This window comes from Haemorhous mexicanus, chromosome 7 (genome assembly GCF_027477595.1).
Source record: "Haemorhous mexicanus isolate bHaeMex1 chromosome 7, bHaeMex1.pri, whole genome shotgun sequence".
In the NCBI taxonomy this organism is placed as follows: Eukaryota; Metazoa; Chordata; class Aves; order Passeriformes; family Fringillidae; genus Haemorhous; species Haemorhous mexicanus.
The window spans coordinates 42,153,283-42,177,113 of record NC_082347.1 but is presented as its reverse complement, the minus strand read 5'-3'; positions in this window follow the sequence as shown (position 1 = coordinate 42,177,113).

Below are 23,831 nucleotides of genomic sequence, written 5' to 3'. Positions count from 1 at the left end.
AGGTTTGTTCTCAGGTATAAATCTGAAAGAAATGGGGATTCCACTTCTTTCCCAAACAAAAAAGTGGTTTGAAAACTTGGCTTTTGGAGGTAGAAAAATGCCCAAGTAAATAGATTTTTTTTTTTTTTTGTAATTTCTTTGTATTTAGAACAGAGACTCTGTACTTTCTGTGGAATCTGATTTTGTGCTGATTTATCTGCTTTATGTTGAACCTATATTTTGATGGAACTATTTTGTTGGGAAAAATTATACAAAATAATATCTCTGGCTGGTGCAGAGCAGCTGCTGTGGCTCCTGCTGGGCAGGGTGAGCTCTCCCCTGCTGCCACTTGCCCACTCCTTGGCCCAGGGAGCTGCTTTGTAGTTTATCCTCTCAGAGTTTGTGCTTTCCTTCCTCTTTCACAGCTTTGGTGCTGCATCCTGTGCTGAGTTACACTCCCTGCCTCTTGTAAAATGTGCTGCAGATCTGCTGTGCCAGAATTAGACTGCTAAAATTTGGAGCTCGGGGTGTCACTGAGTGTGGCAAAACACTGGAGATCCCTGTCAGCTGCTCGAGCAGCAACTTCTGCTGGGAGCCAGGGAATTACCAGGGCATGGTTTGGGTAGGTGGGACCCCAAATCCCCCCCAGTGCCACCCCTGCCATGGCAGGGACACCTTCCCCTGCCCCAGGTGCTCCCAGCCCCAGTGTCCAGCCTGGCCTTGGGCACTGCCAGGGATCCAGGGGCAGCCCCAGCTGCTCTGGGCACCTGTGCCAGGCCTGCCCACCCTGCCAGGGAACAATTCCTCATTCCCAATATCCAGCTACATTTCCCCTCTCTCCCTTTGTGCCCATTGCTCCTCATGCCATCAGCTGAAGGTCCCTGGGACCTCCTCAGGCCCTGGAAGGTTCTGGGAGGGCTCCCCACACCCTTCTCCTCTCCAGGTGAGCACCCCAGCTCTCCCAGCCCATTTCTTGGGGGATTTGTTCCTGATTGCCTTCCTGCCCCCCCTGCTGTCTCTGGGGCAGGAGCTGCTGGGGCTGGGTGCTGTCCAGCTCTGAACTCCCTCTGCTCTCTCTCAGAGCACTTCGGGCCAGTTTGCCCCACTCAGGGACTGCAGAGCTACATTATTTCGAGAATTAAAACCAGAACAATCTGATAAAATAGTTGGCTTTTTTGCCTTCTGCTTAGAGACAAAACTTTTATTGCAGCAAATGGAACTAAAATCAATATACATGGAAATGACTCGCATTTGGGGACCCTGGGTATTGTTGATTTAATACTATTTATTTAACAGCTTGGCAAATGTGTGGTTTGTCTGTCTCGATAGATTTTGAAGAAAATGATAATGTTTTATAGTAAACAGTATAAAAATTCAAGCAAAGGCATCTTAATCAACTCCTATAAAAATTAAATGAGAGATTGAACATGTCACAAGCTCAAGTCTGTTTTATCATGCTGCTCATATTAATGCTGCAGCTCCTTTTGTGTTGGCTCCATCAATATTCATGAGGGCTTTAGTGCAGAAGTGTGCCTTTCTTCCTGGGGTTCCCTCCTGCCTTGTCTCCAGCCAAAATTCAAACCCTCTTCAGCCCCTTAGAAACAGCAGATTATCTTCAGAAAGCCTGTTGAACATAAGCAGAAGTGACATCTCGTGGCATCCTGAATGTCAGCCTTATCCTGGATCCCAGCACACAACTTCAGCTGGAACAGGTGATAAAATCCCTGACATTTCCTGCAACTTGGGGCAAACTTGGAGGAGCCAATCCAGCAGGAAACAGCAGCCAAGCCTGGCCACCTGCCCCGGTCTGGGGGCATTTTGGGGCTGTGTTTACTGTGAGGAGGGTTTGGGCTGGAGACAAAAGTGCTCCCCAGGGGTGGCTGCTCTGCACCTCCCTCCCTGGCAGGGCAGGAGGGCAGGGCTTGGCACGGGGGCCTTGGGAAGGGCCAGGAGCAGGGACTTCAGGGGATAAATGAGTCTCCAGGTCCAGAGCTCTTCCAGCTGGGAGGAGGGAGCCCCTGTGATGAAGTCCCTGAGTGGTGGAAAGGGTCCTGATGGCCTTTGCTGCTCTGAAAATCAATTTTTAAGGGATTGCCAGGGAGGAAGGTTTAATTCCTCTTTTTGACTGAGGAGGCAGGTTGGTAGCTCATATCTTCCCATGGTGGGGATGACTTCTCACTGAACATCAAACAAGCCTGAATAATATCTTCTTTGATGTATTTATTTTATAAAAGCCAAAAAGGTGTACTGGGAGATCAAAAATCTGTCTTTGGAGAAATCCCTATCAAGGAGTTTGGAGATGAAGGTCTCTCTTGCTCCATGGCATTGGGAATGCAGTGAATGACAAATCATGAAGGAATAAATTTGCATTCATATTTATTGAAGGCAATCTTGAAATATCCCCAAGCAAGAGAGACTTGTGTTTTGAAAGAGAAGTTAAGGTGACATTGGTAATCAAAGCAGTGGCTGTGGGATGGGAAGTGTCACTGCTGGGGGTAAACCCAGGAACTTCAGAGCAGTTTCTGTCCAAAGCAGTGCCAGGAGAAAATGGAATAGTTTTAACTGGAGGAGGGTTGATTTGGGTTGGATTTTGGGAAAAAAATCCATCCCTGGCAGGGTGGGCAGGCCCTGGCACAGGGTGCCCAGAGCAGCTGGGGCTGCCCCTGGATCCCTGGCAGTGCCCAAGGCCAGGCTGGACACTGGGGCTGGGAGCACCTGGGGCAGGGGAAGGTGTCCCTGCCATGGCTGGGGTGGGACTGGGGGGGATTTGGGGTCCCACCAGCCCAGCCCAGTCAGTGGTTCCCAGCGGAGGTGCTGGGACAGGGACAGGGACAGGGACAGGCTGGGACAGCCCTGCCTGTCCCCACCATGGGGATGGGGTCTGACCTCGCTGCTGTCCTGTGAGGGGTGGGGGGTTGTCTCAGCTGGGGACACCCCTCCTCACTGCTCATTCCCTATGATACTCATCACAGAGGGTTTTTCCCAGGCAGCTGAACCCAGGGTGCAGCTCAGCCCAGTTTGGAGCTGTTTCTGGGAGCAGAGCCCAGCCTGGGGGTGCAGAGGGGCTGAGCCTGGCCTGGGCATGGCTGGGGCTGGTGATGAGCAGAGAACCAGGGCCTCGTGCCCTGGTCTGCAGCTCCCCCTCTGTGTTGGGGTCATGTCAGTGCAGGGTTCAGGTGTTCCCACCCTGCACAGGCTCCTGGAAGTCCTGCTCTGAGGAACAGCTGAACTGTGTCCCCAGCAGCCCTGGCACGAGGGGCTCCAGCCCTGTGAGGGCAGTGTGGGGTGAGCCCCTGCTGGGTGAGTGGCTTTTATCAGCCATTACCCCTGAGCCACACAGAGCACAGGGACATCCAGGGACATCTGTCCCTTCTGGTCCCCTGTGCAGGACAGGCTGTGACTCCCAGCTCGGGTTTAACCTCCCCGAGCTTGCCCTGGCCTGATCTCCTCCTGCCCTTGCCTCTTTATTGCCCAGCCCCAATTCTCCCGTGCCAGGGAGGGACTGGGGCTGCAGGGATCCTGGACGAGGCTGAGGATGACTGGGAAGTTCTCAGGTGGTGGCAGTATAAGACATTGAATGGAACAGCTTCTCCTGCTGGGCTCCCTGCCTCTTCCCTGGCCCTTCCCTGGCCCTTCCCTGGCCTCCCCAAGCCAAGCAGGGCATTCCTGCAGCTCCTCCTTCCCCAGACCTGGGCTGTGCTGTGCTGTCTGTGCCAGGTGACGTGGCTGTGACTCTGGGTTCAGTTCTTGCACTCTGGAAAACCACAGAACTGAGAATTCCTGCCTCTCTGTGGCTGGCAGTGGATCAGGACCTAAGCCAGGCTCAGCTGCAGTTCCTGAGTCGCCAGGTGAGCAGTTCCTGAAGTCCTCAGGTGAGATTTTCATGGCAGAGGACACAGATTTCCTTCCCCCCTCAGAGCCTGGGTTCCCTGGGAGTGGGGTGAGAACAGGTGCTGAGTCCCAAACTGTGGGCAAGGGCAAGGTCATGAACAGGATTAATGTGCTTAACCTGCAGGATCAGTGCCCCGTGTTCCTGAATGCAGGGTCCTTGTTCCAGCTCCATTCCTGTGCTACTTCCATCAAGCATGCTTACTTTCCTTAAGCTCCCTTTATGTCTCCATTTTTAATTTGCAAATTATGAAGCATATTGCTCTTTGTTGCTGTCCATCAGACACAGCAGCAGCTGTTTCCTTAGTCCAGCTTTCTGAATCAGCCTTAAATTCCTCATATATATCCCACAATATCCAGGGAGATCTATTCCCTGATTTATAAAAGTTTAGCTGTTGAATTAATCCAGCATTGCAGGAATTCAGCCTTACTGGCCTGGTACCAGCTGTCCCCTGGAGACACAGACTATTTGGAAGGAGTCATCTCCCCTTTGTCCTGTCAATCCCCAGTATGGACTGGGGAGTTCCAAAGGTGCTGCCTGTGGGTGTTTTCCTTGTCTCTGCTCGGGGTACCTTGGGACCCCTGAATCACTGAGGTTGGAAGAGACCTTTAAGTGCAGCCAGCAGCACCGTGGTCACCAGCAGCCCCATCCCTGTCCCCACTGCCACCCCCACGTGTGTCTGGGGCACTCCAGGGATGGGAACTCCACTGAAAGGTCAGAAACACTTTCAGGATGGGAAGAAAGCAGCCTTGCCTTCTCCCCCAGGATTCTGGCAGCCCTTGCATTGCAGAGAACCCAGAGGAGCAGATCAGAGAGTGGGTGAGGAGCCAGGGGAGCAGAGGGCAGCACCCAGGGGTGCCTGGCAGGAGCTGTGAGCAGGTGCCCGTGCTCCCCGTGCCCTTCAGGGCTCGTTCCCAGCACAGCCCCAGGGCCTGCCTGCTGCAGGGGTGGTTCTGCCTTTCAGCTTTGTCTCAGCCACCCAAAGGTCAATAAACTGCTCATTTATTTGAGTGCTAACGCTTCACTGGGCCGACAAATCTCCATCTCTGCAGCAGCAGGGGCGGGCTTGGACTGTGATCCCAGGTGCTCCTGCAGCCTGGATTTGTAGCCCTGCAAGTACAACTGCTACAAGTTAATACCCTCTTAAGGGGACTTTGACCTTTTCCCCCTAATTTCCTCATTTTCCCAAATTGCTTTGATTCCAGCGCTCCCGTGGCTCCTGGTTCAGCCTAACTCTGCAGCCTTCAGTGTCAGTGGAGTGGAGCCACAGCCACTTCTTCCAAAATTCATCTTTTTGGTTGTGGTGGGAGCAAAACTCAAAGCAGCTGCAACTCAACTGTTGTAGCTGGACAGTCCAGGAGGATGGAGAAAGGGATGGTGTTGTTTTACCAACAAAATGCAGGCATCTGACTTATTTTAGAATCCTCAAGGTGATGCCCCTGGCTTTGCTTCATGTCACTAGGGATTCACTAATTGGGGGAAAAACCCACAAAAACACAGGTGTGGTGTGCAAACAACAGGAGAGCCCCTGAAAGCCCTGCAGCCTGAGGGAGTGGGGATGGCTCCTGAGCCCAGAGGGCATCCAGGGGCCGTGGTTTGGCTGCAGAGCCCAGCCAGGCCTGGCTCAAAGCTGGGTTTATCTGTTGTCAGATCCCAGGCTGGCAGCAGCACCCTGGCAGCTGGGGCACCCTTGGCTCTGAGCAGTTGTTGAAGCACCCGAGCTGCTGTTTCACAACAAGCCCCTCACACACAGATGGCCAGAGCTGCCTCATTTAGAGCACAGCTCATCTTCCCACCAGCTTTCTGGAGTTTAAATACCACTGAACATATTGAGAATTGCAGAGGCATTAAAAATAAAAGATGTCTTTAAACTTGCAGTGAAAATAACTTGCAGAGAAATATTACTAAAGATGGTTGGTTCATCAGAGGAGATCTGGAAGGGGAATTTCAGTTTGCACAGTGAAAAAAGAGAGGCAGAAGTGGCCAGGAGTGCTGTGATGGCTGTGGAGGGAGCTGCTGGCTGTGGGCGGGCATGGGAGATTAAATGGAGCCCAGCCTGGGATGCTCATGTGGCTTTTCAAAAATGGATTTCTGCCCAGCTGGTGCCTGGATTTGCAGGGTCATGTGGAAACCTGATGCTCCTACCTTCGTACTGGCTAACAGGATTAATTTAAGGAACAGGGAGAATATTTGAGTTAAGGTGCTTCATTTGGGGGTTAAAAGTGCCCAAACACCAAAGCACCAAGAGGTAACAGGATTGGGTTACACAAAAAATGTCTCTTTAAAGGTTTAACTTGGAACACTCTGAGCAAACTCTAAGGGATCAGAGAGTGTGTGGAAAACAAATCTAATTTAAAACAGCAAAGACAAGCCAATAAAGCTGATCCTATCAAACAGTTTCAATACTGGGATAAAATGCAGAGCTGCTTTTAACCAATGCAGTTCTGAACACAGGAAAAAGCATTTTAATTCAGTGTACAACCAGCAGTGGATCAGAGGCTGAATTGGTGAAATTTCAAGAAGTGATCTCTGAGGAGTTCCAGGGATATTCTCTGAAGGGAGGGCAGAGCTCTGTGTGTGGATCCCAGCCTGCCTGGCCCTGAGGAGCTGCTGTGCCCCTGCTGTGGTGCCACAGCTCCAGCCTGGGTTGGGTGGGAGGGACCCCAAATCCCCCCCAGTGCCACCCCTGCCATGGCAGGGACACCTTCCCCTGCCCCAGGTGCTCCCAGCCCCAGTGTCCAGCCTGGCCTTGGGCACTGCCAGGGATCCAGGGGCAGCCCCAGCTGCTCTGGGCACCTGTGCCAGGGCCTGCCCACCCTGCCAGGGAGCAATTCCTTCCTGGCTGTTTCTGCTCCTGATGTTTAAATCTGCATCCTGAGACAAGGCCCAGCAGTGCTGTGATAGCAATTGCCCTTTCTACAGAAACAACTTGTAAAAACCCTGACTTTGTGCCTTGATGGCTGGCATTAAATTGCTGAATGGAGGGGATGTTTCTGTGGTTAAAGGAAAGTGAACCATCCCTGTTTGCCTTTGCAAGGTGACACTTGCAGCCAGCACAACAATTTCCTCCCTCCGCCACGCTGCCATTTCAAAATTTGCCCTTTTCAAAAATCCATCTAAAATCTCATCTTTTCCCAGGTTTACCCAAAGTGCTAATTCTAACCTTGCTCTCGCCATGCTGTATTTGTTTGACTTGTGTGAACTACTATTTTCACAGGTTTTCTTATTGCTGTGTTGTGTGCTTTGTACCTCTGCACAATCCAACCTTAAACATTGATAAAAGTCCTTAAAAATCCAGAAAGTCAGACCAAAGAATAAGCCATGAACTGATCAATCTGTTACACCCCCTAAAAGCCACCGGGAGGGGGGTGAGCAAAGCAGCTCAGGGACAGTGGGACTGAGAGGTGTGTTCTTCTGAAGAAATACCTTATTTAACAAACAGAACTAATTGGGCAGGGCAGGACTCAGCCCGCAGTGGCTCCCGTGGCTGGAGCAGGAGCTGAGGCTGGTGCTGCAGGGTTTTGAGGCCACTGGGAGCCCCAGACAGATGGGCAGGCTCAGGTGAGGGAGGCTGGGGGTACCTGTGGCCCAGGGAGGGGCTGGACCTGCTGCTTTGCAGCCTCCCAGAGGAGGGATTGTGGAGGCAGGTGGAGAACAGGAGGAGGGGAAGGAGGTGCAGGCTGTGAGGAGGGGTAAAAAGGTGGGTCACAGAGGAGAAACAAGTGGAGGGAGCAGGGCTGGGAGGAGATGGAGACACTGAGCAGGGTGGGAAGAAGGAAAAAGCAGCTCAGGCTGGAGGAAATGCTGCTTGTGGCAGGGGAGCAGGGCACAGGGCTCTGGGCTGGAGGCTGAGCCCCTGCAGCAGCCAGGGCTACCCGGGCTGGGCACTCAGGCCATGGCTCTGCTGGCCAGGGATGTTCCCTGCCTGCTGGAGGGAGATAACTCCTTATCTGACTGAGGGGGAAAGAGACAGAACTGTGTGCAAAAATTGGTAATTATATAAAGCTCAGCTCATAATAGGCCATCATAAGGAAGTCTGGGTGATAAATTGAAAGATAAGTGCTCATGAAAATGAAGTTAAATTCTTCTCTCAGCAACCTGGGCTAGTGGCAGGTGTTGGAATGAGATGGAGTTTAAGGTCCTTTCCCACCCAGACCAGTCTGGGATCCTGGGAGTTTCCCAATCCAAGATTCTGTGACTGAATTCCTTCCCAATATCCCATCCAGCTCTGCCCTCTGGCAGTTCAAAGTCTCAATTCCCCTTTTTAAAGAAGATCTGGCTTCTTGCAGAGCTTAATTCTACCAAAATGCTGATGGTGGTTAACCCAAATGTTTTCTCCTCCAGCTCTCACCTGATGCTGCCTCACCCGTGCCCCAGCCTGTGCACACAAATGTCCTTCTCCTCCCTGAATGAGCTCTCCTTCATGCAGATGGAATTTAAAATACCCCCTTATGCTGATACCTGGATTTTTTCAGCCATTGCAGGGTTGGATGAGCAGGTGGGATGTCCGTGGCTGAGGTTGCCTCCAGTGTCATTTCAGTTTAGGGAGAAACTGAGCCACACCCAGAGCAGAAACAATACCTTGAATTCTGTGAGTGTTCCCTTGGCCCCTTGCTCCAAGCTCTTGTTCAAAACCAGAGAGCTCACACTGGAAAGGCTTTCAGTGATATTAATTTTCCTTGTGCACACAACACAACTTCCTCTAAAACAAAGGATTTTTTCCAAACAGTGTAAACATGTTTTGTTTCAAAAAACCACTTTGCAGTGTACATGATGTTTGGATTTGCTACAGAAATGAATTTCAGTACACTTGTGTTCGAGGTATTGATTGGAAGACGGATAACTGACAAATCCAATACAAATGTGATGTTTTAGAGCTGCAGGTGCCACCTTGAGCAGGTTGGGATGTTCTCTGGGGCAGGCACAGTGTGTGTGCTGCATGATCCCCTCCTCATTCCAGGGCCCAGCTGACCTGTGCTGCCCTCCTGACAGAAGGGGGGAATTCAGAATTCACTGCCTGCAGCAGTTTGTAAGTTCATCCCAAGTGTGTTTGGAATTCAGGTGTGTGGAGGTAAAGAGGTGAAATTTCACTGCTGGATAATCTGGTTTTGCTCATGCTTGCCCTGGCTGAGCAGGTGCTGGCCCAGGCTGTGTTCTCCTGGCTGGGCTGTGCTCAGTCTGTCCCTTCATCCCAGGGGCTGTCTGTCCTTGGTTCCGAGGCTAGGAAGGCACAGCTGGTGCCCCTGGGGCTCTGCCACCCCTGGGGAGCTGGGTCACAGCCCAGCCTGAGAGACCCAGAGCTGAGCCTGGGAGCTCAGCAGGCACAGGGAGCTCATGCAGGGATTCTGCAGCACTCCTCACTCTTCACCTGTTCAGAATGTCTGAGAGCTGCAGAGACAGGACCTCTCTGTAAATAGAGCCATCTGTAAATAGAGCCATCTGTAAATAAACCCTTCTGTAAATAAACCCTTCTGTACACAGAGCCAGGGCTGGATGAGGGATCTCCAGAGGTCCCTTTCCCCTGGCACTCTGTGGCTCTGATCTGCCTCCCTGGCCCTCCTGCCTGTGTCCTCCAGGGTGACTCTGGTGTGCTTTGGGAACCCTGGAAATCACAGAGCTGCAGAAGCACTGGGTGTGGAAAAGCCCTCTGGGAACATCCAGTCCAACCATTCCCAGCCCTGCCAAGCCACCACTGACCCTGTCCCCAGGTACCAAATCCACAGGGCTGGGAAATCCCTCCAGGGGTGGGGGCTCCAGCCCTGCCCGGGGCAGCTGTGCCAGGGCTGGACAGCCCTTCTCATGGGGAAATTCCCCCAATAATGGAAATAAACCTGCCCTGGCCCAGCCTGAGGCCGTTCCCTCTGCTCCTGTCCCTGTTCCCAGCCTGACCCCCCGGCTGTCCCCTCCTGGCAGGAGCTGTGCAGAGCCACAAGGGCCCCCTGAGCCTCCTCTGCTCCACCTGGGCTGAGGCTCACGGCCCAGGACTTCAACACCTGTAATTAAAATAAAAGGTATGGTGATATAACCTCTCCTGTGGGTAATTAAACAGTTACAACAACCATTTTACTTGTGTTAGCACAGGAAGGTTTTTAAACCATAAGTGCCAGGTGATCTGGAAGGCATTCCAGTTCAGAGCTGCTTTGGTAGCAACACACAGAAATAAAAGAATAAAAACTTCTGCTTAGAATGGCTTTTTTCTTTTGTTAATCTTGGATCTGTTCTTTAGATCATTTATTCTCCTTACCAGCTTTGATTACAAAGGTTCCTTGGTGCATTGCTCAGTAATGTGCTGGTGGGTGGCACAGAGAGGGCATGAATTGGACACAGGATTATTCCTTTCTCTGCTGAGTTTAGGGAGTTGTGTTGGGGTTTTTTTTTTAATTGTTGTTGTGTGTTTGGGGTTTTTGTTCTGGATTTCTGTGCCTGGTTTGCTGTGTAGTGCCTGTTGCAGTAATTGCAGCCCGTGGCTGTGCCAGGGCACAGCTGTGGGGTGAAGCCCTCCAGGGTCCCTCCCCAGCGCAGACCACAGTGCAAACACGGATCTCCGTGTCACTGCTCCCAGCCCTGCCAGCCAGCCCGGCTGCTGGGGGCTGATTGGAGCTGTCATTACTCTCAGCAGAAGGGGTGGGACTGGGAAATGCAGATTGGTTCTGTGTGTGGTTTCTGGAGCCCAATTGGCAGGTGCTTTCATGAAGATACTCTCAGGAAATGACTCAAATACAAAGATAAACAGTACTTAGGGAATGCCTAATTAATAACTACAGTCATAATATTTTGGTCTAAATATTAAAGGAAGCCTCCTGAATGGAATGCAGAGGCTGTTATTTAGGCTGGCTCGGCTGGGGGAGAGCTGAATTTGTCAGGCTAAGAGGTGTTTAAACACAAAGCAGTGTTTGTGTGCCACAGCACTGATGGTTTTCAGCCCAAACGGGAAACCTGTGCAGTGCCAGGAGGGCAAAGGTGCTGCAGCACCCCGGGGGGCTGGGATGTGGCTTCCCACTGATTTCTGATCCCATGGCTCACCAGGCTTCATTTTCCTTTTATTGCCTGTCCAGCTGTCACTGCCAGTGGTAAATCTGAAGTGAGAGTGGCCCACACATCCTCTGCTGACAGTGGGTGAGCCCTGGCTCCTGACCCAGCCACTCTGGCCCTGCTGGAACTGGGGCTGGATGCTGCTCATCTCCCCTTGCAGTTCCCATTTCCAGCTTTAATCTCCTGTTATTGGGAAAAGACTGGCTGCTGTGTGTTTGTTTGGTGCCCAGAAAACCAGAGTTCCCATCCTGACAATCATTTCCAAAATACTCCTCGTGCTTCTGTGGAACAAATCCTGTTATTGCTGCTCACAACAGCAATATCTCTCCACAGGCCTGGCTGGAGACAGGAGCTCTTCCCTCCAAGTAATAACACAGCTTGGTTTTGGCTTTCTCAGAGGCAGCATCCTCTGTGGAGTATCTGCTCTGAACAGCTGCAGTCTGAAGCATTGCTGGCTGCCCTCTCCCAGAGCTGTGCTGGAGAGCATTTCAGTCTTGGTGAGGCTGGAAGAACAAGGTCTGAATGTTGAGCTGGCTTTTAAACTTACCTGGCACCACCAAAATAACAGGTGATGCCACTTCAGAGACTCTTCCTGAGTGGGCTTTGCCAGCCCTGGGTGCCCTGGGGAGGAGAGCTCTGTGCTGGCTCCCTCGGAGGGCCCTGGGGCTGGAGCAGCTGGTGGCGTGTCCAGCCTGCCCAGGCTGGGCTGCTGCCAGCCTGCCTCCTCCCAAAAGCCTGGAAGCTCAGGGAGAGCCAGCCTGGACAGAGCTTGGGCTGGCTCTGAGAGGGGCCCAGCACTCAGCACCTGCTGGGGTCCAGCTCCAGCTGTGCTGCTTGGCTTGAGCCTCAGCCTGGCTTGGGCTGTGCAGGCACAGCTGGGGCCCCTCTGCTCTGTGCTGGAAGGAGGCTCTGCCCAAGAGATTCAGAGACCATTTGTGTCTGGAAGAGCAGTTTATAAACCTCCTGTAGTGAAGAAATGCCCTTCAGAAAACACTTAATTTTCAGTTTTGTGTGTTTATCGTTGTTTTATAAAATCCAGGAGTTCTCAGTGTTTCACAGAGTCCTGGCATGGTTTGGGTGGGAGGGACCCCAAATCCCCCCAGTGCCACCCCTGCCATGGCAGGGACACCTTCCCCTGCCCCAGGTGCTCCCAGCCCCAGTGTCCAGGCTGGCCTTGGGCACTGCCAGGCATCCAGGGGCAGCCCCAGCTGCTCTGGGCACCTGTGCCAGGGCCTGCCCACCCTGCCAGGGAACAATTCCCCATTCCCAATATCCCACCCAAATCTCCCCTCCTTCAGCTCAGATTTCATGTCTAGCACCCTTTCCTGGTAAATTACAGCTGTGCATCCCCAGTGCCTCACTGGTGAGCTCCTGCTTCCCTTCAGGACACACCTGGAAGTTCCCCCAGGCCCCACAGCAGGAGGGACCCAGCTCAAAGGATGTGCTTTAATTGCAAGGTGGCTTCATTAACAGCTTAACCTTTAAGTGCAAGGTCGGTTCATTAACAGCTCAGGATACTCTGCTCAGACCTCTGGGAACTGGGATGCAAAGTGTTTTTCAGGGACATTGTCAGAAATTGTCATGGGCTTTAGATGGAGGAGATAATTCTATTAGGATAATATATTTATTTCCTTGTTAATCACAGGCAATTTGCCATGGTTTTAATAACTATGACTTGTCATTTCAGACCCAGGGAAGTAATGTAGAGGAACAGATAAGAACTTTATCTACTAATTCAATATATCCCATGCCTATTATCTCCTTTGTGGCAAGACTTGTGTAATGTGAAGTGTTACAGTGGGAACAGAAGAGTCTATGAAGCCATTAGAATTAATTTCCATAAACAGCTTTGTACTGAGCTTTTTGAGGAAAAAAATCCCGGTGGAACAGGAACAAAATATTTTCTGATCCAGGTTGCAGCCAGCATTTCTGAGTGGTCGAACAACAACAACAACAACAATAATAATAATAAACATCCCACTTGCACTTGTGGCTTCTGTGGAGAGCTTTGTGTGCGCTGACAGGGGACACACAGCTGTCCCTCATTCTGCTGATCTCACAGGCAGTTTGGCACAAACACTCAGGGAGAGACAAAGGGACAGAGAGAGAAAGAAGAGTTCTCTAAAAGCATGAAGCATGGATGCAATGAGATTTCTTCATTAGGACTAGAGCTGCCTATAAACCTGAGCCTTGGTTTCAATGCCTTTGGTATCTCCAGCAGCTTGGAGACACCAGAAGTTCAAACATTTACAGCTTCCTGCAGGGGTTATTTCCATTTTAGCAGGTTCTAGGTGTGCTCAATGATTTGGGGCAATTCAGATGCTTTCTGTGTGAAGGGCGTTCTCCATCCAAGGCTACCAGATATTTCATAAATGCTCAAATGAAACTTTGACCTTTTCTGCACTAGCCCAATAGGGAAGGAATGTGCAAAGCCAATTTCCACCAGTGTTAAAACAGAAATTTCTTCCTGAGCTGTCTGCAGTGTTCATGTGGGACATCTCTGCTGCCAAAAATCCTCAGTGAGGGGGAGGAGGAGGCCTTGGCCAGATCAGGGATCCAGGGGCAGCCCCAGCTGCTCTGGGCACCCTGTGCCAGGGCCTGCCCACCCTGCCAGGAACAATTCCTCATTCCCAATCTCCCATCCAGCCCTGCCCTCTGGCACTGGGAGCCATTCCCTGGGTCCTGTCCCTCCATGCCTTGTGCAGCTGACCCAGAGCAGGGGCTGGGCAGAGTCCCAGAATAAAGCAGGGATTGATTCCAAGGATCTCCTCCATGGAGCCACCTTGGGCAGCACCAGAGCCCAGCCAGGGCTGCCCCCAAGATGACCCAAAATGGCCCCAAAATGCACGGCCGGGCACGGGGTCTCTCCCTGGGATCAGCTCTGCTCCATTTGCACCTTGCAGTTCATTGTCCCAGCCCAGCTTTGGCCCAGGCACTCCCACCCTGCTTGTTTTTCTCTCTCCAGCCCACGGGGTTTGTGCTCCTGGGCTGAGATTTGGCTCATTTGTCCTTGGTGCCCAGCTGGAGCAGGAATTGTTTTGTCTCCCTGCTCTGTGCACAGAGCTCACCATGCCCTGATGTGAAGCTCAGACCCACCCACTAAAGCAGCACAGAATGTGACACACAGAAAAGCCAAACCTGAGGCATCACCTCCATCCCTTGTCCCCAGTCACAGTGAGCTCACCCCCAACCCTCTCCTGTCCAGGTGAGCAATCCCAGCTCTCCCAGCCTTTCTCCAGCACAGCTGCTCCATCCCTGCTCGTCCTGGAGCCTCCTCTGGGCTCTCTCCAGAAGGTCTCTGAGGTCGAGGATGGATGGAGCAGAAGGGAGGAGGAAGGGTTTGCTCCATGTGACACCAGGATCAGGATCTGTCCCTTCTCCAGCAGGCACGGGTTTGGAGCTGGTGGGAAGCAATGCCTTTCAGAAATGGATTAAATATGGGAAACAAAGGGGCAAAGTTAATTGAAAAGGAATGTGACAAATGAGCTTTTTAATGAGTTAGAAAGGCTTTCTCACTTGCTATGTGAACAGAAATAGAAGGAAAGAAGCATAATTTGCATTTTTCCAATCAGGAGCGATAAAGCAGAATGCTGCAAATACCTGAGGACAAACAGTGTCAGGTTTGGATTAGCGGGTGATGATACAATTGTTATTAAAAGTGTGCTCTGTGGGGCTGCTCGGCAGATTTTTAGCACAGTATTCCTGCAGGTACTTTTATGCATATTGAACAGCAAAGAAAACATGGTTTGGTTTTTTTTTTTTGCCTTTTTTTTATCTTGTTCATAAAACCTCATTCTGCCCAGTGGTGTTCAGTGGCTGTTCCTGTGAGCAGCAAATATAATTATTTTGACTGCTATCACTGAAAAGCCACTAACAGGCTCGATTTGCATATGACATGGCACCCACTAGAAGTAATTTTGCATGTACTTATCAGACAATTAGGTGATTCCTGTGCTAAGCCAGGCCAATGTGAGCAGAATAAACTTTTAAGCAATATTAAGACTGTGAGTACCGTGCTGGTTATTCCCTCAGCGGCCTCCCAGCTCCAGTTTTGTGCCAGTCTGAGGCTGTAATAATTCCTGAAGAATTACTTGTGTACTTGCTCCAGTTTACAGGTTGGCTCCTTTTCCTCCCAGAACCCTCTCAGAATTTGCCCAAACGTGTTTCTCAAATTAGAGCCTGGGAAATGCAGGGCACGTAAATCTCGTTTGCATATTTCTGTGAATAATGCAGCCAGCCACTTGATTATGCATACATGCAGATAGCAGATCTAAATATAGCAGCCTCCTCTGGAGGGCTGTGTGGGGAGGTGCCACCACCCCAGCCCCTCCTCAGCTCAGGATGTGCCCTGGAAACCTCAGATCTTCCCTCCTCAAAGCAGGCCCTTTGAAGCTCCCAGGAATACACCTGTAATTGGGAGGTCCTTGCAGGAGTTCAGCTCCTCCAGGTGGCAGATCAGAGGGAGATCCCATTAATTCATCCATTGATGGCACTCCATGGGATGAATTAATGGCATTGGAGGCACGGGAAATTATAAATTTTGCCTTTACGGTTGTGTGGGCACTTCAGAGTGTCTGGGCACAGGGGCAGACTGGGGGATGAGCACTTCCCTGGCACCACAGCCTTGCTCCATCCCCTTATCCCATCCCCTTATCCCATCCCCTTATCCCTTCCTATTATCCCATTATCCCATCCCATCCCCTTATCTATCCCCTTAGCCCATCCCATTCCCTTAGCCCATCCCATTCCCTTAGCCCATCCCATCCCATCCCATCCCATCCCATCCCATCCCATCCCATCCCATCCCATCCCATCCCATCCCATCCCATCCCATCCCATTATCCTATCCCATTATCCTATCCCATTATCCCATGCCCTTATCCCTTCCCATTATCCCATCATCCCATCTCATCCCCTTGTCCTATCCCCTTAGCCCATCCCATCCCCTAATCCCATCCCCTTATCCCATCCCATTATCCCATCCCCTAATCCCATCCCCTTATCCCATCCCATTATCCCATCCCCTTATCCCATCCCGTCCCCTTATCCCATCCCATCCCATCCCCTTATCCCATCCCATTATCCCATTCCCTTATCCCATCCCATTATCCTATCCCATTATCCCATCCCCTTATCCCATCCCATCCCATCCCCTTATCCCATCCCATTATCCTATCCCATTATCCCATCCCCTTATTCCATCCCATTCCCTTATCCCATCCCATCCCATCCCCTTATCCCATCCCATTATCCCATCCCCTTATCCCATCCCATTATCCCATTCCCTTATCCCATCCCATTATCCTATCCCATTATCCCATCCCCTTATTCCATCCCATTCCCTTATCCCATCCCATCCCATCCCCTTATCCCATCCCATCCCATTATCCCATCCCATTATCCCATCCCCTTATCCCATCCCATCCCATCCCCTTATCCCATCCCCTTATCCCATCCCATTCCCTTATCCCATCCCATTATCCCACCCCATTATCCCATCCCATCCCATCCCCTTATCCCATCCCATTATCCCATCCCATTATCCCATCCCCTTATCCCATCCCATCCCATCCCCTTATCCCATCCCATTATCCCATCCCCTTATCCCATCCCATCCCCTACCCCACCCCACCCCCCAGTCCCTGCCCAAGCCTTTTTTCCCCTGCTCTGTGCACAGAGGCACAGGAGGAGAAGGGACATCCTTTTTTTCCTTATTTCACATATCCAAGGTCTCTGTCAGTGCCTGTCCCAGACAGCCTGTCATTAATCCTGCCTTTGAAAAATTCACTGATTGGACAAGTGGGAGCCTAAACTTTGCTTAACATTAACTGTCCTTGTGTCTCCCGTGCTTTGAAACCTTGGGCCCACCTTTTTGGAATGAAAAGCAGCACTTTGGCTCTCCTCAGTCCTCCTTCTGTGGCTTGAAGTCCCCATTCATCTCCCATTTCTGCTCTGGAATGACATGGGGGAAGTGCTGGGATGTCAGGAGTAATTGCTTTTTTGTTAATGTGTGCCTGGCTCTGTTGTTGAATAACTCAAAATTAAAATTCAGCCTTGCTTAGAGTGCCAGGCTCCCAGCTATCACAAACCCCTTCATTAAAGCTGCACGCTGCCAATTGAAACAGGTTTTGGCAAGGAATTGGAATTCCACCCAGGTCTGGCTCGGCTTTTCCCTCCCCAAGTGTTAAAACACAGATGCAGTTGTACATTAGTGTGGAAGGCCCATGAGAAATACTGCTGTGAGAGGCAGGTCCTGCTGGTAGCAGGGTGAGTGGGTGGCCATTACATTAATGCAATAAAATCTGGCCCAAATGTGTAATTCAGGATGAATGACTCATGTGGGGTCCCCATCAGAGCTGAACCTTGGGCCTGGGCTTGACTTGGCCTTTCCAATCCAGCTCCAGCCCAACACACATTGTGCTCCTGGCACGGAGACATGGCAGCAAAACACACCTTAAATATCAAGATTTCAAGTTTTCAAACATCACTGTCATGCTGCCAATTGAGAGGCAAATTGGGAGCAGTTTCTTTTGAGAACACAAACCCACGTTAGCAGCCCTGGCATCTCTGTGGGGGCGTTGCTGCTTTGCAGGCTGCTGGTGTGACTCAGCCTCTTGTTTTGGGATTCAGACAGGTCCTGGTGACCCTGCTGCAGGCTCTCAGCTCTCCAGCAGGGGACGAGTGGCAGCAAACAAGGAACAAATCTACCAGCACTCAGGGCTCTCACAGATCGCCTTCTAGTGCATCCAGAAATCTCTCAGGTGGAATTCTGCCAGTGCAGACTCTTTGCTAGGCAATATTGCTGAAATAAAGTGGCTGAGATAGAAAACTCCGTGTTTGCTCTCTCTGGGCCACGTTTGGATGTTCTTTCTCAATTTAAATTCCACCTGCTGTGTTTTCAGACCTCTGCTCCCTGTGATCCCATCCTGAGCTGCCACAGAGCAACACCTGATCCCTGAGATGTGCTCTGGTCGGTGCTTCCCAAAAAAAACCCCAAATGCTGCTCTTCATTTGGTCTCCTTTTAGTACAGACTCAGTGAGAAACACTTTTGGCAGTAAGGGTGAGTGAAGTCTCTAATTCCCAGTGCCTCAGACCCTGCAGAGCCATCCCCACTGCTGTCCATCCCTCCGGGGCAGGAGCAAGGCCAGGGTCTGGGGCTTGGCTCTGCCTCCCTCCAAAGCCACAGCTGAGCCCTCCTGCCCAGGAGCCTTGGGGGGAGCTGGGAGCCCGGACAGGGCAAGGCCAGGCTGTGGGCAGCTCCCGAGCCCTGCTGGCACAGGGAATGCTCTGCTGCTGCCCTCACCCCACCCTGGCCCTCCCTGCACCCAGCCCTGCCTGCTCTCCTGCCTGAGCAGCAATCTGAGGGACAGGAAGAGAGACAAACCCGTGCCTCAGCTGGCCCAGCTCCTGGCCTGGGTGAAGCCATTGTTTGTGATTTAAAAAGCTCTGATCTGGCCCTGCCTGGGGCGTGCCTCCCGTGCTTTGCTGGTTTCTCCCTGCCCTGGTGGTGCTGGGCTCTCTCCCAGGGTCAGGTGCAGATGTTCTGCCCCACAAACACCTGGAAATGCAGCCCAGCCCTCTGGAGGAGACAGAACATGCAACATCATTTATTGGGAGTAAAACATTGATGTACTGCTTCAAACAAATCTGTTACTCTACAAATCGAGCAAAGAACCGTGAAAATTAGCTGCTTTATTATAAAATGAGGTATTTAACCATTTATTACTTACAAATAATTAGGGAAACAAATTGCTCCTTAATCAGCTCAACTGCAAGTACTTTTCACAGTAATTTTTTCTGCAACCAGAGCCTGAAGCGTGCTCATTTCTCACTTTTTCCCTCTCCCACGCTGTGTAAGAGTTTTCATTTCCTGGGTGCTCCCTGGGAAGATTCGGGCTCGGGGAGCCCTGCTGCAGCTGCAGACAGAGCCCCAGGCCCGTGCCCAGGCTCAGCCCCGTGCTCTGACCCCTCCTTGTGCCCCTGTGGGTTTGTCTGGCTGGATCCCAGCTCTGGGAAGGATGGGGGTCTGTTTGGCAGCCAAGATTAACACAGAAATCCTCAGCCTCAAGAGGCAGAATTGTGGAGAGCAAAGAGAGGGAAAGCAGAGGGATTTGATGCTTTGGTCCAAGAAGCCACTGAGCAGGGAAGGCCCTTCCTTGGGCCAGGAGAGGAGGCTGGAGCACCTTGGCCCTACACAGTTCCCCTAAAGTGTCCTGCCTTTGTGCTGGCAGGGGAATGGGAGGTGTTGGGGAGCACTGAGAGGCACCAAGTTCATGGAATACAGGATAGCTGAGGCTGGAAAAGCCCTCTGGGACCATCCAGTCCCACCACCCCAGCCCTGCCCAGGCCAGCACTGCCCCTGTCCCCAATTCCACATCCCCAGGGCTGTGAAATCCCTCCAGGGATGGGCACTCCAGCCCTGCCCTGGGTAGCTGTGCCGGGGCTGGGCAGTCCTTTGGGTGATGGAATTTCCCCAAAATCCACCCTGAGCTGCCCTGGCCCAGCCTGAGGCCGTTCCCTCTCCTCCTGTCCCTGTCCCTGTCCCCAGCCCGACACCCCCAGCTGTCCCCTCCTGGCAGGAGCTGAGCAGAGCCACAAGGTCCTGCCCAGGAGAAGGTTCTGGCTGTTCTCACAGGTGAGACTGTGCCTCAGTGAGGTGCCCAGACCTGCAGAGCTGCTCAGAGCTCCCAGGGCTGCTGCTGTTAACACAGGGCTGCAAGGAGCAGGGTCCAGGTCAGGACTGAGGAAGGGCTGGGGCTGGGGCAGCCTCAGCCAGAGCTGCTGGTTCTGTGCCAGGAAGCTCCTGAAGTGTTTGGAACCAGCTGTGCCTGCTCCTGAGCTGCTCTCAGCCACAGGAGAGCAGGAACAATTTCTGGGGCAGAAAAAATGGGGAGGAAAATCAGCATGTCTGGTAGGGCTGGTCTCGTTTCCTCCCAGAGGAAGGATGAGGGCAGAGATGAAGGCACAGCAGAGGGGTGGGCAGGGCTGCCCAGGGGATCTGTTCTGCTGCCCCCTCCCTGGAGCACAGGGCTGCAGAGCTCACCACAAACAGGCCCTGCTCCAGGGGCTGCAGGTGTGCAGGGCAGGCAGGGCTGGGCACAGCTCTGGGGGCTCTGGGGGTCTTGGACAGCCCGGGACACCTGGGGGGGCTCACCTGGGCAGGAGCAGCTCCAGGGAGAGCTCAGAGCCCTGGCAGGGCCTGAAGGGGCTCCAGGAGAGCTGGGGAGGGACTGGGGACAGGGGGTCCTGCAGGGCTGGGGACAGGGGGTCCTGTAGGGGCTGGGGACAGGGGGTCCTGCAGGGGCTGGGGACAGGGGATGGGGGGGCTGGGGACAGGGGGTCCTGCAGGGGCTGGGACAGGGGGTCCTGCAGGGGCTGGGGACAGGGGATGGGGGGGCTGGGGACAGGGGGTCCTGCAGGGGCTGGGTCCCTGTGCAGCCTCAGCCAGCCCCTGCACTCCTCCTGGCTTTGGCTTTGCCCCCTTGTCCTTCATGAAACATTTTGCCCTGGTGGTTTCCCTTCCCCCAGGGCTCTGTGGGGCTTTGGCACCCCAGGAATTGGGAATCTCACAGAGCATCCCCAGCCTGTCTCTGGTGATGGCTCAGTGTCTGCTCAGACTCTCATCAACACAAATTCTGCATGATGAGTTTGTAATAATCTGCATGTCATTAGCACATTTTAATTGTCAGGGCTTTGTGAACAAAAGGCTTCTGAGCACAGACATATTTCAGGGTTGGATTTACAGTGAACAGCCTTAAATATTGTATCTCAATTTAAAGAATATTTTAGTTTCAATGACAGATGAGCCCCTAATGATTCACCTAAGCAGGAGGAGAGTGCAGGCCCCTGAGACTGTGGAATGTTAATTAAATGGATGTTTTTATACCACGATTGGTATTGGTATTTGGTTATATAAATCAAAGATTTATTGGGTGTCTATAATGGACAGAAATAAAACTGGATTTAAAATTCACAGATTTCCAAGTGAAAAAGATGGAGGAAGCTCATAATTGGAGCTATATTTTTTTCTCTGCTGCTTTCTAGAATGGTGACAATACAAGAACTGCATTCAGCTCTCAATCCCTAAAATTGTACCTGGTATAGGAAGTGAGGAAAAAGTAAATGGCAAAGAGACTCAGGGTTTCTTGTGTGATGGTCATCCATTCCCTTTGGGTGGGTCCTTCTGCACTGCTGGAAATTGAGATCAGCATCAGGGACCCCACAGCCCATGGGAGCATCCTGGTGGATGCAGGAACAGCTCCCAGCACCCCCTGAGGCCAGGAGAAACTTCACTGCTCCTGGTTCACTCTGCAAATATCAAACCTGTGCAATTAGATCATGGTTTGGGCTGGCCTAAGAGGAAATGGGCTGAGTTTTCTTGCAGAAACCAAACAAATTTTGTGCTTTCTTTTTTCCCCTCTTTTGCAGCGTTTTGAGGAACGACACAAATCAATGAGAGGGAAACTCTGAGCTTAAGGACTATTAAAAAACCCCAACAAACCCCCTGCAGCCTTCCCATGCTTATTTCTCAGTAATCCATTTTTTAATCAATTGTTGACCCTCAACCAAGATGTTTTTACATCTGGGTTTAAACATTTCCTCTGTCTGAGGTGTGTGAATGCATTTCCACATCACCTCTCTGCATCCCCCCAAAATGGGGAGTCAGGGGGGATTTGGGCACTGCCACCCTCTCTGGGAGGCTGTGGAGGGGCTGGGATAGAATTCCAGAGCTGAGCTCCTGGCTGGGTGTTTGGTGCCCTGTCTGGGCTGGGGGTCCCTGCCTTAGGGCTGTCCCCAGAGCTGCTGTGCACAGGCAGGCTCAGCAAGCACCAGTGGGGCCACAGCAGGGACCCCTCAGCCCCCCAGCCCTGCAGCACTGCTCTCCTGCTGCCTCCTCAGCCCAGAGCTCTCTGCCATCAGACACGGTGGCAAACCCATCTCTAAGGGCTTTCTGGTGGGAAAAGCCCAGAGGTTTCCATGCAGTGCTGATGTGGCTCCCCCAGAGCACCAGGACAGAATTCCTGGTTCTGTGCAGGGACAGCCCCTGAGCAGCCCAGCCCTGGGGCAGAGCTGCAGGAGGGACCCTTGGGAAGGAGCTGGGCACTGGGAGAGGGTGCAGACCCTCCTCACTCCTTCCTTCCTTCCCAGGGGCCCTGCTGCCCTGGTCATTTCCCTCCTCAGGGTGCTCTTCCATGGGAGAAGACCTGGAGGAGTGTGACTGATCCCTGCCTCCTCTGCCTGCCCCAGGGGCTGGGGGAGCTCAGGGTCCTGGCCAAGGGGAGCAGAGCAGGGAGCTGCTCCTCTGCAGGAAGGTGGGGGATGTCCTGCTTCCCATTTTCCTCTGGAGGGACAGATGTGGAGGCACCATGAGTTGGAGCAGGAGCTTTCCTGGTTGCAGTGAGGAGCACAAGTTTCCTGCAGACAAGGGAGGAAATCAGTAGGGCTGGACATCCATGGCTGTGCTGAGCGTGTTTTGAGGCCGAGCTGAAGTTTATAAACACCAGCTTGGGATGCTTGGGTGGAGAATGTCACCTGGGATGGATTGATTATCATCATTAGCACTGGTGGCCGTGCACAGAGGGCTGGGATGGCAGGTGGAGCCAGACCTTGTCATCCAGAGTGTCCCTGTCCATCCCTCCCTGCAATCCTGGGCTGTGCTTGCTCTGGGGAGGGCAAGCAGGGCATGCAATTTGAATTGCTAGGATTTGGTAAAGTGCAAGAAGAAGACAGTGGTTCAGGAATCTCTGCAGAGCCCTGCTCTTCAGAGGGAGGGCTGCAGCTGGGCAGCACATGGCACCCTCCCCCTGGCATTCCTGGGGGCAGCCCAGAGGGGCACAAACAGCTCCAGGATTCCAGGCTCTGCAGAATTCCCATGCCTGGTGAGCCCAGGTGGGAAGATCTGGGAGCAAAATTCAGCAGGGATCTCCTCCATCCACCCAGGAGCAGAAAATCTGCCTTTGGAGTGTGGGATGGAGCACGTCCAGGGAAGGGACAGAGCTGGGGAGGGAGTGGAGGGGCTGAAGGAAAAACTCCTCCCTGGAAAGGGCTGCCCAGCCCTGGCACAGCTGCCCAGGCTGGAGTGCCCATCCCTGGAGGGTTTGACAGCCCTGGGGACACGGGCAGGGCTGGGCTGGTTGGACTGGTGCTCCCAGAGAATCAGGGTGAGAAGTTTAACAGAGCACTCCAGGATACTCACAAATGAAAGAGTAGTGGTTCTGCTCATTTCTAATGAAAGAGTAGTGGTTCTGCTCATTTCTAATGAAAGAGTAGTGGTTCTGCTAATTTCTAATGAAAGAGTAGTGGTTCTGCTCATTTCTGCAGTGTGTGTATTTAAATACCTGCCACATCTGCAATAATTGCTGGCACTTGGCTGCCTGTGAAGGAAAAATAAAATAAAATAAAATAAAATAAAATAAAATAAAATAAAATAAAATAAAGCTTTGACTGTTCCTCAGCAGAGGAAAGGGAAAACATGAAAAATCTGTATGAACAGCTCTGCCTTTGGATTGTAGATGAAGATGAATTTATTAAAACACAGCAGACCTTTTGGCAGGTGAAATGGGACTATGTACAGTATGTCCATTTGCATGCACGTGGACATAGAAACAATAAAGTTCATTTCTTTGATGAGCTGCTTAGGGCAGTAGCCTCAAGCCTGGCAGCTCAGCTGTGTGGCAGCAGGAGCTCCCTGGGCCTGACCATGGGCTGGGATCACAGGAGGGGAGATCAGGCCAGCCAGGAATGCCTCCTGCCCTGGGTGCAATCAACTCTGGGTACCCAGGTGGGGAAATGTCAGATCCTCTCGTTATTTAAAACAATTAATTATAATATTAAACTCAGAATAGAATTTCACCATGGCTTTGTCTTCATTCCAAACACCTCTCAGAAGCTGTTTCCTCTCCCAGCTGTGCTGGGTGGAATTTGTGAGTT